This window comes from Crinia signifera, chromosome 7 (assembly GCF_055691185.1).
Source record: "Crinia signifera chromosome 7, ASM5569118v1, whole genome shotgun sequence".
Classification (NCBI taxonomy): Eukaryota; Metazoa; Chordata; class Amphibia; order Anura; family Myobatrachidae; genus Crinia; species Crinia signifera.
Window position 1 is genome coordinate 90,596,144 of NC_139223.1, and position 14,456 is coordinate 90,610,599.

Below are 14,456 nucleotides of genomic sequence, written 5' to 3' on the forward strand. Positions count from 1 at the left end.
GCCCAGCCCGCCACTGCTTACAAAGCAATAAGGATAAAATAGGGCCAAATTGGCATAACTAGATATTTGTAGGCCCCATAGCAAAAGTTTGTAAGGGCCCCCTATTTATCAACAGATGGTGATAAATGTATGTGAAACATATTACTTAGACAGCAGAGATGGGCCCCCTTCGGCTCTGGGCCCCATAGCAGCTGCACCTCTTGCACCTATGGTAGTTATGCCTTTTGGGCCAATTGGTTCTTATCTGCCATCAAATTCTATGTTTCTATGACCCCCTGTCTACCAATCATTTTGCGAACGCCTTGGCAACTGAAAAACTCAACGAAGGCCTTCACTACGGGCATCTATGCATTTACATGAGCGACTATGCGCATGCACTCACCTTCACCATCAGAGACGGGGCCACATTCGCTGCCCAACAAGCAGGTCTAAATCTGCTCTGTAGTTCATATTGCATCATGGGGGAAATGTAATAGGATGAGAGATTCAGAAAGTGAGGGATTTGGTAAAAAATCGCCAGTTTTTTTTTTTTTAAAGCGGCAATCATTTACACTGCAATATCAAACTGGTTTTGCTGTGTAAATGATTGCCGCTTTAAAAACAATATGGAGTTTTCTTACCAAATCTCTCACTTTCTAAATCTCTCATCCTATTCAATTTCACCCTATGGGCTATTTCACATGCTCTGGCTCCTGCCGGGCGGCGAAATCCTGCACGGCCAGGAAGCCGTGCCGCACACAGTAGTTTAAAATGAAGGGGATGGCCACAGCCCGGCAGCCGTCCCTTCCAGTGGTGGGATCCGGCTGCAACCAGGCGGCCGGGCCGCGGCCGTCCCGTGTGAATGGACACATTTGTGTCCACTATTAACTGCTGTGTGCGGCACGGCTTCCTGGCCATGCAGGGTTTCGCAGAAGCTGGAGAGTGTGAAATAGCCCTATGTGTCAGCATCACGATAAAACACAGACTGTGGAGGCAGCTCAATAGTACAGTATAGTCAAAATCGCACTGTGTGTATGCACTTTAAGTTTCACTTTTATGATCTCATATTAGTAACCTGCAGACACGTGAGTCTACACACATTGTACACACAATAAATGAATGACCTTTGGCAACGGTTTCTAAGTTAAACATATGGTAAAGAGTGCAAGAGTGATTGCGTCCACTTGGTGGTGCTATGTGTCCAGCTGAGGGGGTGACTGAGGGCGGGACAGTGTAACGTTATAGGTGGGTAAGGAGGCAGGAGTACATCCATAGCTAGTTAGTACCTCTCCCAATACTGGCCTCTCCCTAGGGCAATAAGAGAGTGGCAGCATACTGAGAGAGGAAGTGCTAGGGCTTCCATTCATTCACACGCTTCCTGGGCAGAGGATCTGCGGGATATACAATATACATCTGGCTGCTTCCAGCCTTTCAGACCTGGCTGGAAACAATCATCCTTGTGGATTAATACTTTCTAAACAGCGGAGCGATTGGTTAGAATACAGGACTTTTGGCTATATCCCTACAAAAGGTAGTGTATGTTTTTGTGAAAGGCAATTAGTTTGTGTAAAGCGCTTCTACACTGTACACATATCCCAGAGATGCATGTTGCTGCCATGAACTACTCTCTAACTTCGATCAGATGGGTCTGATCTCAGTGACTAGGATGCCTGGCTGAGCTGGCTGCTTACTCCCATTGTTGGTCCACGTGTACCACGTCTCGCCTGTAAGGGAGATTTAAATGACCAGCTCTGATCTTAGTAATATCCAGCTGTGGTGATCTGAACAAAGGCTGCTGAGATTTGTCGTGATCGGAGTCCGTTACCATGGACTTGCTAAGGGGCTTGGTCATTTCGATTTTTGGGCATAAAATCTGGTGTGTCTGTAATCCTTTTTCTGTGGATAAGTAGCAAAATTGCCCAACTGCCTTTGTTTCAAGAGCTGCTATTGCTGCAGAGGTTCTGTTCTACATGTATAATTTGTCGGCGTGATCTGGAGAGTTTATTAAAAGGATGATTTCATTGAAATGATCCATTGTGTGTTTCCTGTAACTATAGCGATATAATGTTATAAATTGTAAAGCACAATTGAATAGGCTGGTGCTCTGTAAGTGATTGTTAATAAAGTGCTTGTTTGAAATACTTAGTTTTAGTTTTCAACTGACACTAGTACAAAGAAGTAGTGAGTCTAACCAATAGTGGGAGTGCCACATTTGTTTTCATTGTACATTGGGTGGGGTTATTTATTTATTAACAGTTTCTGGTACTTATGTACTATCTGGGCGTCCGATTTAGAATCGGGCACATCGCATTGCATGCGACCATCGGATGCGATGCGATGACCCGATTTTTCCATAGGAATCAATGTTAAAATGGACTGAGTCCATTTTAACATGGAATTCAATGGGAAAAAGGGGTCATTTTCATACCCCTACTATCCAAGTGGGCATGGAGTTAAATATATAAACCTGTGGCGAGCGTAGCGAGGCGAGCAGACACAGAATACCGTCCCCTCGCGGGGCTCGCTTCGCTCGCCACGCTTCGGGCTCGGTGGCTCGCTACGCTCGCCACAGGTTTATATATCCAACTCCTTGCCCACTTGGATAGTAGGGGTATGAAAAGGACCCCTTTTTCCCATTGAATTCCATGTTAAAATGGACTCAGTCCATTTTAACATTGATTCCTATGGGAAAAATCGGGTCATCGCATCGCATCCGATGGTCGCATGCGATGCGCTGCGATATCGCATCGCATCTGATTGTATGCCTTAACTTAAGGCATACAATCAAAAAATCGGCAGCCCAGATACTACATAAGTACCCAGTTTCTTATAAAGCGCACACATATTCTGCATCAGTCCTTTCCCCAGTGGAGCTTACAATCTATACTCCCTACCACATATACACGCACAATAACGTATTTATATATCGCACACATATTCCGCAGCGATTTTACAGAGAATATTGGAAAATTCACTTAAGTTCTTCCTTTTATTATTCTCGCTGTGTACTATATGTAACTTGTAGAGGCGGTGGTAGCGCTAACTGCTGTACCTTAGTAGCATTCCCAGTGTATTGCAAGAGCATCTCTGGGTATGCTAGAGTCATGATACTAGTAATGATTTTAGCAATTCTGATGGGTTTGCAGAACAAAATGTAAATATTGTCTAGTGTGTGTGTGTCTAAATGTTGTGGTGATCTCACTCCCATACGTCATCAGCCACATCCTCCGTCATCTTTACATTCAATAAAACGGAGAATATCAGTTAAGGGCCTTGCTGCGGAATGTTTTTTTTCTTTTTAACTTACAAATGTGTGATCTAGAGTGGGTTTGGCAGGGATGTTGGTGGATATATTATTCATTCACACCTCCGTGGGGTCATTTCCCATATATGTATTTTCTGAAATGTGGACTGGAATGGATGTAACTAGAGTGTAAAAAAAAAATCTGAGTTTCAAGGAATGTCTGGAAAAGCCACTAACTAAACTTAGCTTTAAATAGCAAAGTCTCAGAATTGCCAACTTGATCAGTCCTGTTCTCTTACACTGGGGTAAAAAAAAAGCTTAAATTAAAATCAGACATGTTCCTAGTTAGATGCCACATTTCTGTTGGGGTGGGTGGATGTTGTGAAGAGTTTATGGAAATTTATTTTTTTACTACTTGCATAGAGTCTGGCTAAACTGTCATTATTGAGTACTTTATTAACCTTTTTATAATGCAAAGCTACTAGTGGATATGAACATTGGCAAAACTTATTTTTATTTTTTGTATTTCTTGGTCAAGTTTTAGGATGAACATAACTGTCCTATAGATTGTAAGCTTGCGAGCAGGGCCCTCCTACAGATGGAGCGGGTCTCTTCTTTGCAGGGGATGGCGATGGCGACGCCATCCCCCACCTCCCGCCATCTGTGTCTGCAAAAGGGGATGCGCGCGCACGAGATGCACGCGCTTCCCCTTCCGACCGGTCCCCGCCGGCTTGCCTCCCTGCACCCCCCCTAACCCTGTCTGTCTACCTGATGCAGAGACGGACAGGTTCCCGTCGCCCTGCCGCACGGAAACTGAGACGCGCGCCTCAGTCAGATGGAGAGCCGGGCTGCTGGCGGATCGCCAGCGGTGACGTTCTGGCGATTCCCCAGCAAGAGGGAGCCCGGCTCTATCTGTACCTCTATGTCGGTTTGTTTCTATTACTGTTGTTTCCAATTGTAAAGTGCAACAGAATATGCTGAGCTAAATAAGAAACTGTAAATAAATAAACTGTTCCCTATGTACGTCTACCCCGCTAAATATTTGTTGTCACACTTGTTAATTACTGTAGTGAACCTTGCATTGTTTTCTTTATTTTGTTATACTTTTTAAATGGATTTTACATGAAAGATCTAAATAAAAAATGGTAATCAAAGAAATGTGTTGCATTACAATATTAAATTGCATGAACATTCATTATTGATTTCTATGCATCCTCTAAATGTGAGAATATCATTGCTACTGTTATACTTGTATACAAAGAATGCTTGAAATATGAGCATCAGCTGTTCTGCTTTAAGACAGAAGATTTGTTCTTGTTTTAAAGTTTCCTTGTAATCACTGATAAAGGATAACTATGTAACACTGCATATTCCTTATCATCTTTTGTTTGTATTTAAACAAACCTGTTGCAGGTATAACCCTTTGGTTATGTAGTTTAACTGGTTTTATTAACAGATACTGCATTGCATATTGTATTGGTACAGAATATGTAAGACTATTTAAACAAAGCTTAGATGTATTCTCATTTTACAAAGCTTTGTGTAGTTAGATCTATTAATAATATTGTCAGAAGCTCTTAGCATTCAATGTAGTATGCACCTTTTGGCAAAGGAGGTGTTCCAGCACAGACAGGTGCTCTAGGGCAGTGATGACCAAATTGATCCACTTTAAAGGAAGCATAAGGTTTTCCGGTACATGTTTAGTTTCACGGTGGCAGCATGGCCGCCGCTACTTCTGGGTTCGGCGCTCGGAAAACTATCTAAAATAAAGTCCATGCCAACGTGAATTGGTTCATACCCCCACTATCCACGTTGGCATGGAGTTGATTTTAGATAGTGTGGCGAGCGTAGCGAGCCACCGAGCCCGTAGCATGGGCGAGCAAAGCGAGCCCCTCAAGGTGACACCGACGCTGCTGCGACTGAGACGCTGCCGCCGTTAAACTAAACAAGTACCGGTTTTCCATACTTCCCAACATGACCCATTCCAGGAGGGACTCAATGCTCTGTGTCTGGATTTCCCTGTGGATTGCAAATCCATAATGCTGGCCCAATTTATTTCTTTTAGCATGGCTCTGAAAGTACTTTAATTCAAAGTTTGGTACATACTTTTCTACTGTACCTGCACTGGTATAAGGTCCTTATAATTAGGACTGCATGAGGGTCTCAATCTCCTATAAATACTGAATAAATGAATGCATATTAATATAATGCTATTTGTTTATTTGCTACAAAGGTGAAAATAATCTGTTTTATATTCATGAATGAATGTAGAGTCCTGTTTCAAAAGTAAAAATTTCATTCGAGTTCATGGATCTGAAGATGTCCTGTATCCAGTGAATTGGACAGTTTTCCATTGGACAGTTTTCCATCTTTGTTTCTCGTTTATAATGAACTCATCGGTCCTAACAGCAACAATTACACAACCAACTTGAACGAGTGTCCTGGTTCTGTGCCCTACAAAAAGTATGATGCACATTGAGGCAGATGTATTAAGCCTGGAGAAGAGCGAAACTGGAGATAAAGCACCAGAAAATTAACTGTGTTTGAAAATGACAGTTGGGAGTTGATTTGGCTGGTGTTTTATCTCCTTTCACTTTATCTCCACTTTATCTCTTCTCCAGGCTTAATACATCTGCCCCATAGTTACTGCCAAGCTAGCAGATAAGAAAATGTGTGCTTTACAGTGAGAGCCTCTTTAGAACCAGGAAAAGGAGATTTGGTTAATGTAAATGGTGAAGGGCTGTCCTTTTTTTCCCAGCTACTGACTATTTGAATATTTCTATAATGACAAGTTCCTTTTTTTATATTTCCATTGTCTTTTCTTATCCAGCCATAGATGCACAAAAAGGCCAATTGGCAGTGGCTGCTTCATTATTGGTGGCTGATGATTCCATACTTAAACCAGGGTTAACTAAAGAAATGTGGCGGCCTGTCTGCATCTTGGATTCCCCTTTCTTGGCGCCTGTGCAATCATTCCTCTATTACGCCTGCACACATTTTTGTGCAGCACCATATTTCCAGTGATTTCTGTGGTATAGGGATCGGAGAGGTAAGTATAATGCGTGGGTGCATTGTGGCCCCTTTAGTCAGTGTGTGTCGCAGTGTAAGATCATTGGGTAAACTAAAATTAGGTCATCAAGTGGACCCCATATGATTAGATTGATATGTAGGCACCGAAAAAGGTTGACCTTAAAATGGGTAATACAAGGTTGTTTTTTTGAGTGCCATTTACCATTTTCAATCACGTTACCCCAATCTTGTACCTCATGACCCCTTGGGCCAAGGTGCCTTACTCTGCTCTTGCTGCCCTTGGCACAGGTTAATGTTCACAAACATATTCAACATGAATGGTAAATGATGAAAAAGTTTTTTTTTGGGGGAAAAAAAAACAACAACTTAACTCTACCATTGTAAATATTGACCCTTTACACCTGCCAACCTGATTCATGTTGACAGTATGGGTGCGACCTATTATTATCCGGATCTTTCATGCCACACTGTTGCCTTCGGCGACTTGCATAGTCACTGAGGCATTTGCAGGAGGGGGATTGGCCTGGTGTCTGGGCATTCCCATGGGTATGTGGGTGGCTGATGTCAGAGGACTTTAGCCCCGTTCTCGGAACCGCTTGCCGCAAATATAGGTCAGACAAAAGTGACATGTCTGCAAACTGGGAAAAAAGATTTTTGCTCCTGAGCGAATGGATGTTATGCTAAATATCCATTCACATTGCGGCGGGGATGTTGGCGTGCCATTTGCTCACCGGGCGGGTGGCAATAAGGGCTCGCTGAACAGCAAATTATGCTGGCTAGCGAGTTAACTTGAATCAGGCCCATTATACCCCTTTTACACCAGAGCCATGACCCGGATTATTGCTGCTTAAGGGGGAGATTCTCTAAGCAAGAAATGCGGTAAAAACCCTGTTATCAGGGTTTTTACTGCATTTTGGGATGCTGTAAGCATCCCCCGCCGGGTTAACGCGGCGGGGGGCATCGCCAGAAAAATCTGGCGATGCCCCATAGAAGCCAATGGGCTTCTACCGCATCCCACCGTCGCCCCGCATGACCCCCCGCCGCCCCGCATCGCCCCCTCCCCCCTCACCTGTGTCCGGGCAGCATAGCGCAGTGCTGCCCGGACCTGTGACCTCCTCCCTGCACTGATCCTCTTCCAGGTGCAGGGAGGAGGAGAGCCTGGCGCAGCAGCAGCAGCGCCGGGTGTGTGAGGGAGGGGGGAGCCGTCGGGACCTGCTGGGACCCGGCGACTCGCACCGCAAAGGACAGCTCTTAACGCAAGAGCTGTCCTTTGCTATAATTATCGCATATGTTAGAACATATGCGATAATTATAAATGCGATGGGCGAGGAGGGGGGCGGAGATTCTTAGAGAATCTCCCCCTAAATCTGGGGCGGGTCTTGGTGTAAAAGGGCAAAAAAAAATAACCCGGGTCCTGTTACCCGGTGTCTGACCCGGCAAATGTTCAGGGTCGGACACGGGGCTTCCCCGGAGTCGGGGGCAGTGTAAATGGGTAAACTGGGTCATCCGACCCAGGGACCCATTTCCTCCAATCAGGGAGCACCAACCTCCGGACCGCAGCGCCCTGAGGTCAGTCCGGAGGTTGGGCAGGGGCTACGTACAGCCTCCGTTGCTGTCTGCGGTACTATGCAGACAGCAGCAGAGGTGAATGGATGCCTGTTTGTGGCATCCATTCACCTAATTGACGGAGGTTGGGGGCACATGGAGGATGGTGGCAGCCCAGCAGCTTACCTGGGTGCTTGCCCCCAGCACGTCGGTCGTCGTTGTGTGGGCGACAGTCGGCGGGTTTCCCGGCGCTTGGAGATGATGTCATCTCTGAGCACCGGCTCAGGGCCCGACTTCACAGGCGTCCCCTACCCGGCATAATGCGGGGGGGCGCCGGTGTAAAAGGGAACAACTTCCGGGTCGCATACGGTCCAAAAACCCGGGTGCGACCCGGCACTTTTGGTGTAAAAGTGGTATTATATATGCCTATGCCTAACACAGTGGCTTCCAACCCTTTTTTTAATCACTGCTCGGATCCAATATAAGTGTTTTGTTCGCATCACTCTTTATTCTTTGTGCAAAAAATTTTATTAAATTAATACACTCTTCTTTGACAATGACCATAGTTAATTTGATTTGGTCCCAGACCACCAGCATATGGCACTTTTTTTTAAATGGTTAGGTCTAAATTCAAGTGAGCTATGGGACCTAGTGACATGACAGGGGAGTAGACAGGGTGGAGAGAGGAGGAGCAAGGTCGGAACAAGGGGACTCAAACGCACCCTGGTGGGCTTGCTTCGCTCACCACTCTTTGGCAACCAGTGGTGCGTGGATAGTAAAGGAGCAAGTCCCCTGGCCTTGCTCCTCCCCCTGGGCGTGGAAGGCCCTTTAGCCCACTACAATTTACTATCATTTACTACCTTTACTACCCTTTTCCAATCCAGGTTGAAAAACAGTGACTGATGTACATACTGTTGACCAGGAAAACTGCTACAATAATTATATCTTGCAGATAAGCCTGTTGTTTTACTTACAACAGTATAAATTCTGGGAAAATTATTATTCTGATAGTTGATTACCGTACAGAAATTTGTTGAAACTAGTTTTCCTGTGGAATTAAGGACTTCCATACTGTTGGTGCCTTTTAAATATGCATGTTATGGGGACATATATGGATTGTCCAATCCAAGGCAGAAACTTAACTGTTCAAGCTTTTTTTTAAGCTTTTACTTAATCAACACAATGATGGCACCATTAAATAGTATAAAGTATGTGGATGTGTCATTTGTATGACTGTCTCCTGTCAGTTGTAACTGTGTTGCACTTTGAAAATCCATGGGCGAGATATAATAGTATTTTATTTTTTTTTCTGGATTTTTTTTTTGCCCCGAAATTCACACATGTAATAAGGTGCAAATTTTTAGACCACGTCAGAATTTGCTTGTGCTTTCTTTTTTGTGTTTTTCAGGTGGGAAAATCCTTTTGGAGCTCAGCACTAATTAGGTGTCCCAGTGACATTTCCCTGTTAGCAGCGTCAGGGTAGTTTCACACACGCCGGTTTTGACCGGACGGTAAAAAAACGGACAAACTTTGGCCGTATTTTTGCCGTATGGCAGAACCTTTTCACATGCTCCGGTTTTTTGCAGGATAAATTATGCGCTTAAAAATAAGCTGGATGAAGTAAATGCAGCAGCATTTCTCACTGTGTTGTAGGGATGGCCATCATTGCCATTGCCATTGATGGCAATTCTGCATCTGACCGTTTATAGTGCTAAACTATGCAATGGATGACCATCTATATTTTTACATATCGATGGTCATCCCATTGTGTTTGTGTGCCAATCAAATAATGGGGGGCAGGTGTTGAGGGGCGGAGCTCTGCTCAACCTAAACATCCAAAACAACCTTAACTTCGTTTTGCTGTGCCATCGATGGAGGGAAACCATCTGGTTCACAACCCATCAATGGCAAAAGTATTCGACATCGGCCATAAACCATCGATGATTTTGAATGGTCGATGGCCATCCCTACTGTGTTTCTGTGTTGTGACACACGGGGGCGGGTTCAAACCAGTTTGACTGGCATTTTACATCCCTGCAGCCCCGCCCCTCTAGTCACAAGGGGACAGGTTTATAACCCATTTTGACTGGCAGCCCAGCCTGTGTGTCTCTCTAGCCCCGCCCCCCTCATCATATGGGGGCAGGCTTTATCATCCGGCAGCACCGTGGTGTGTGAAGGCACCCATTGCCTTCCACACCACACTGAGCAGGGAGGACTGGACAGCCACGGCACAGCAGCCACCAGCTGAAGTGGTAAGAGCCGGCTGTTCCCCGGCGGCCGCACCGTGACCGTCCAGTGTGAAACACAACATAGCAGCCCATTAGTGACTGCACGGATGGCAGTGAAAAAGCGGGAGCCGGACAGTGTGAAATTTGTAGGGATTTGTCTATTCTTTTGCCTGGGTTCTCTGATTGTGCTACTACACATCTACGTGCAGAGTGTGCCATAATCTAGAATTCCCATTGTTTATCGTCTTGCCCCAAAGCAGTTTTTTTTTTTTTCATGTGAGATAATCCTTTCCAGTGCAACAGCTTGGAGGCATAGTAAATTGGCAAGAGATGTGTGTAACAACATTGGAGTTAAGGAATGACATTATTGGGAGAGGACACAAAAGAAAAATTTATTGTGTGCAGCCAATTAGATGTAATAACCCAAATAGCATTATTTAGATTAGTTTTTAAGTATTCTACCTATTTTGTATGTGTGTACAGGGCCGTTTCTAGATAATTTAGCTCCCAGGGTGAAAAAAAAATGCGCCCCCCCCCCCCCCAAATACATAACATGGCATAGAGGAAATTGAGCGCGCCGAAATAGGGGTGTGGCTTAATTTAAAGGGGGTGTGGCTTAATATAAGGGCGTGGCCTAGCCGGAAAACAATTACCTTACATCACACTTTTGCGACCTGCATGACCAGACATTGGTTACCGCAGGAGTTGTCATTGTCCTCCTGCACTTAAGTTGGCGGGCTGAAAACCACACAGTGACATAAAAAACATAAAGGCCCACACAGTGACCTAGTACGCCTCACAGATCAAGGCCAAACAATGACAGGCTACTTAAATCATTATACACTATTTATCCATGATGCCAATTACACATTACGTCGCACACTGTGATGACAATTACACATTATGCCGCACACTGTGATGCCACTTACATATTACGCCGCACACCGTGATAAAAATGACACATTTTTGTTGCACACCGTGATGCCCATTACACCCCACACTGGGATGGCAATTACGCAATACTCCCCACACCGTAATGCCCATTACACATTATGCCCCACGAGCCGCTGCCGCACAACTGATGCCATTTACTAATATGCCCCCACAGTGCCAGATATGCCCCCACAGTGCCACACATATATGACCCCACAGTGACACACATATGCCCCCACAGATATGTCCCCACAGATATGCCCCCACAGTGCCAAATATGCCCCCACAGTGCCACACATATGCCCCCACAGTGCTGGATATGCCCCCCACAGCGCCACACATATATGCCCCCACAGTGACAGCTATTCCCTCAAAGGCCACACATATGCCCCCACAGCGCCACACATATATGCCCCCACAGAGACAGATATGCCCCAACAGTGCCACAGATATATGCCCCCACAGTGCCACAGATATATGCCCCCACAGTGCTACAGATATATGCCCCCACAGTGCTGGATATGCCCCCCACAGCGCCACACATATATGCCCCCACAGTGACAGCTATTCCCACACAGTGCCACACATATGCCCCCACAGCGCCACATATATATGCCCCCAGTGACAGCTATGCCCCAACAGTGCCAAATATGCCCCACAGTGCCACAGATATATGCCCCCACAGTGCCAAATATGCCCCCACAGTGCCACAGATATATGCCCCCACTTTGCCACAGATATATGCCCCCACAGTGCCAAATATGCCCCCACAGTGCCAAATATGCCCCCCACAGTGCCACAGATATATGCCCCCACAGTGCCACAGATATATTCCCCCACAGTGCCAAATATGCCCCACAGTGCCAATATGCCCCACAGTGCCGGAAGCAGCATACAGTAACTCACTGTGCCTCCCCCTGCTGCCATCGCCTCTGCTGCTGCCTCTTCTTCATCTTCCTTGGGGAGGGGAGGGGAGCGCATCGCATGTCTCTCCTTCCCCTTCACTGAGCTGTCAGCCATTCATACATCGCGGGCTGTCTCCTGATTGGCTGACAGCCCAGTGACACAGTGAGAGAGGGGAAGGAGAGACCACGATGCGCTCCCTCCCCTCCCCTGGGAAATCAATCAGCGGCGCCGGCGGTGGACGGTGAGAGCTGAAAGGCGGAGAGGGGGAGGAAGGGAGGCAGCGCTGGGGAGAGCTGCTGCCGGGCGCCCCGGCTGTTTATTAGAGGCGGACAAGCCGTGCGGCGCCCCGGGCTGCTGCACGGCTTGTCCGCCTCTAGAAACGGCCCTGTGTGTGTATATGTATGTATGTATGTATGTATGTATGTATGTATGTATGTATGTATGTATGTATGTATGTGTGTGTGTGTGTTATAATATTACTATAACACATACTGTACTAGTAAAGGGAAGATATGTGATACATACAGCTGGGTCCATGAGGTGATGCTGGATTACTTCCCGATAGTCGGGATTACGACGGTCACTACTTCGACATTGGTATACCAACTATTTAAATGCCTGGCAGTCGGGATCCTGACTGACAGGGGCTATTCTCCCTTGTGGGGATCCAATTTGATTCACTTTCATTTTATTCACTTTAAATGAATGCAGTGGTAAAACTTGAGTAACATTGGGGGTCTGATTTAGCATTTTGTGCAAATTCATTTGCAGCAAAACTCTGTAAATGCTGCAGCTGCATATAAAGACACAGCTTTGCTTACAGATCAGTCAATTATCGTGCTTGAGTAGCCCTGGAGTCCTGCAGAATGTGCGCAGTAGTGAGACTCCGGAGCCACTGGTATTGCATTAAGGATCATTGAAGCTAGTTGAGACTATACACACATATCCATTTACTTTTCAGTTCCATTTCCCCTATTCCACTCCCTTTCGATTTGGCCTTTGCGTTCATATTCAATTTCACATTTGATCTGCACTTTTGCATTCGATATCGCTTTCGATATCAAATTCGATTTACATTCAAGGTACAGTGTACACCTTCAATTTACTGGATCAAATTCAATATTTTGTTGCCTGCACAGTCTATTTTTCTTTTTGATATAGAGAAAAACGTGAGGGAGCAATGAACTGAATGCAGATCAAAAAAACATTTGATTTTGCTTCTATAAGCACACCACCTTCACACACCCCCCAGCACACCCATATGCCCTTGCGGAAACTACACAACTGCTTCTACCCCCATTCGCATCGTTGCTGTGTTCTTGCATGCTGCATGGATGCTAGCTCATGTTAATGCAGAAGGAGGCATCTTGTGTAAATAGACACTTGCATGTGTGGTCCGCTGCTGCATCCAAGGAGGCAGTATTGGATCACTCTGTAGGACCGTTTACTAGCGGACAGAGTAACCTTCTAGTCACCACAGTTACTTAAACAAGACCAGGAAATCTGCATCAGCAGATGTGCCCTTGCCACTCCCAAAAACAGGAGAGAGACTGCCCGTTTTTGGGAATACTGGTCACACCACCACCTCCGGCCTTAAATGGCCCAACCTGTCATTTGAGCTGTGGTTTTTGGGCACTATGGGTGTGATCGCAGGACTTATGACAGGTATTCAGCTAGGAGACATTGTATGATGATCTAAGAATACTTGATGAGCTGATATTTAAGGGTTAGGCCGCCGCCTCTAGGCACAGCATTGACTGCCCGCCCCCAGTGACTTTCACTGTGTTTTTCTGGCATCTTCTGAAATGTTCCACTTGTCTGGCAGTGGCCTTTAAGCTCCTTTGCATTGCTGCCACCCATCTAGTAATTTTACTGCGTCTTGTATCTTCAGGAGGTCTTTGTCGCTCCTGCTCCACCATTGGACTGACTCTCTGGCCTTGCACAGGCTAATATAAGCTGATGCAATGGGGCAAGGCATTGATTGGCTCATTGCAGCAACATTTTTCAAAATCCAAGAAGCCCCACCCCTTTTCATCAGATAATATTAGGCTAAGACGATGGAGTAGGAGGAGCGTTGAAGAGCTCCTGAAGATGCAAGATGCAGTGGAAGTCCCGGATGGGTGGCGGCGATTTATATGTTGTTATGTTTTAATGGGAACAAAAAATACATATCAGAAACCTTGGTCAACCATGTTTTAGTACTTTCTATCATAATTATGTTATTAGACTTTGGATTTGGTAGCTTATAATGCCTATTACATTGGAATATTTGTAGATAGACGAAACCTATTAATACAAAGTACACTGATATAGATGAAATTGAAAATAAGAACAAGATAATGTTCAGCATTAGACCTACTGTTTAAACCAGCAAACCCTTCATAGGAACGAGAGGGTATGTTGGTCCTCACAAGTAAACACCGAAAACCTACAGCTCCAGCGGACTCGTAATAATGAATGGACCTGTTACGTAAAACATGTGGAGACAAGCGTTTCAGCATGTGTAACTGGTCCATTAAGGATGATGAATAGGCCCCTTAATGTGAGAAACATTTGTAGTCTAATACTGCAAACCTTATCCGAAGGTTATG

The 14,456-nt window shown here is 45.5% G+C and overlaps 1 protein-coding gene across 4 annotated transcripts in view; it reads left to right on the top strand.

Annotated features, from left to right (window-relative positions):
* Nucleotides 1–1,247: 1,247 nt before the first annotated feature.
* MYO1B (myosin IB) overlaps nucleotides 1,248–14,456 on the top strand; it is a 299,289-nt gene continuing 286,080 nt past the window's right edge. For all 4 annotated transcript variants that reach the window (XM_083153484.1, XM_083153488.1, XM_083153487.1 and 1 more), the window contains exon 1: nucleotides 1,248–1,510. The gene's annotated coding sequence lies outside the window, so the exon portion shown is untranslated. The remainder of the gene's footprint in view (nucleotides 1,511–14,456) is intronic.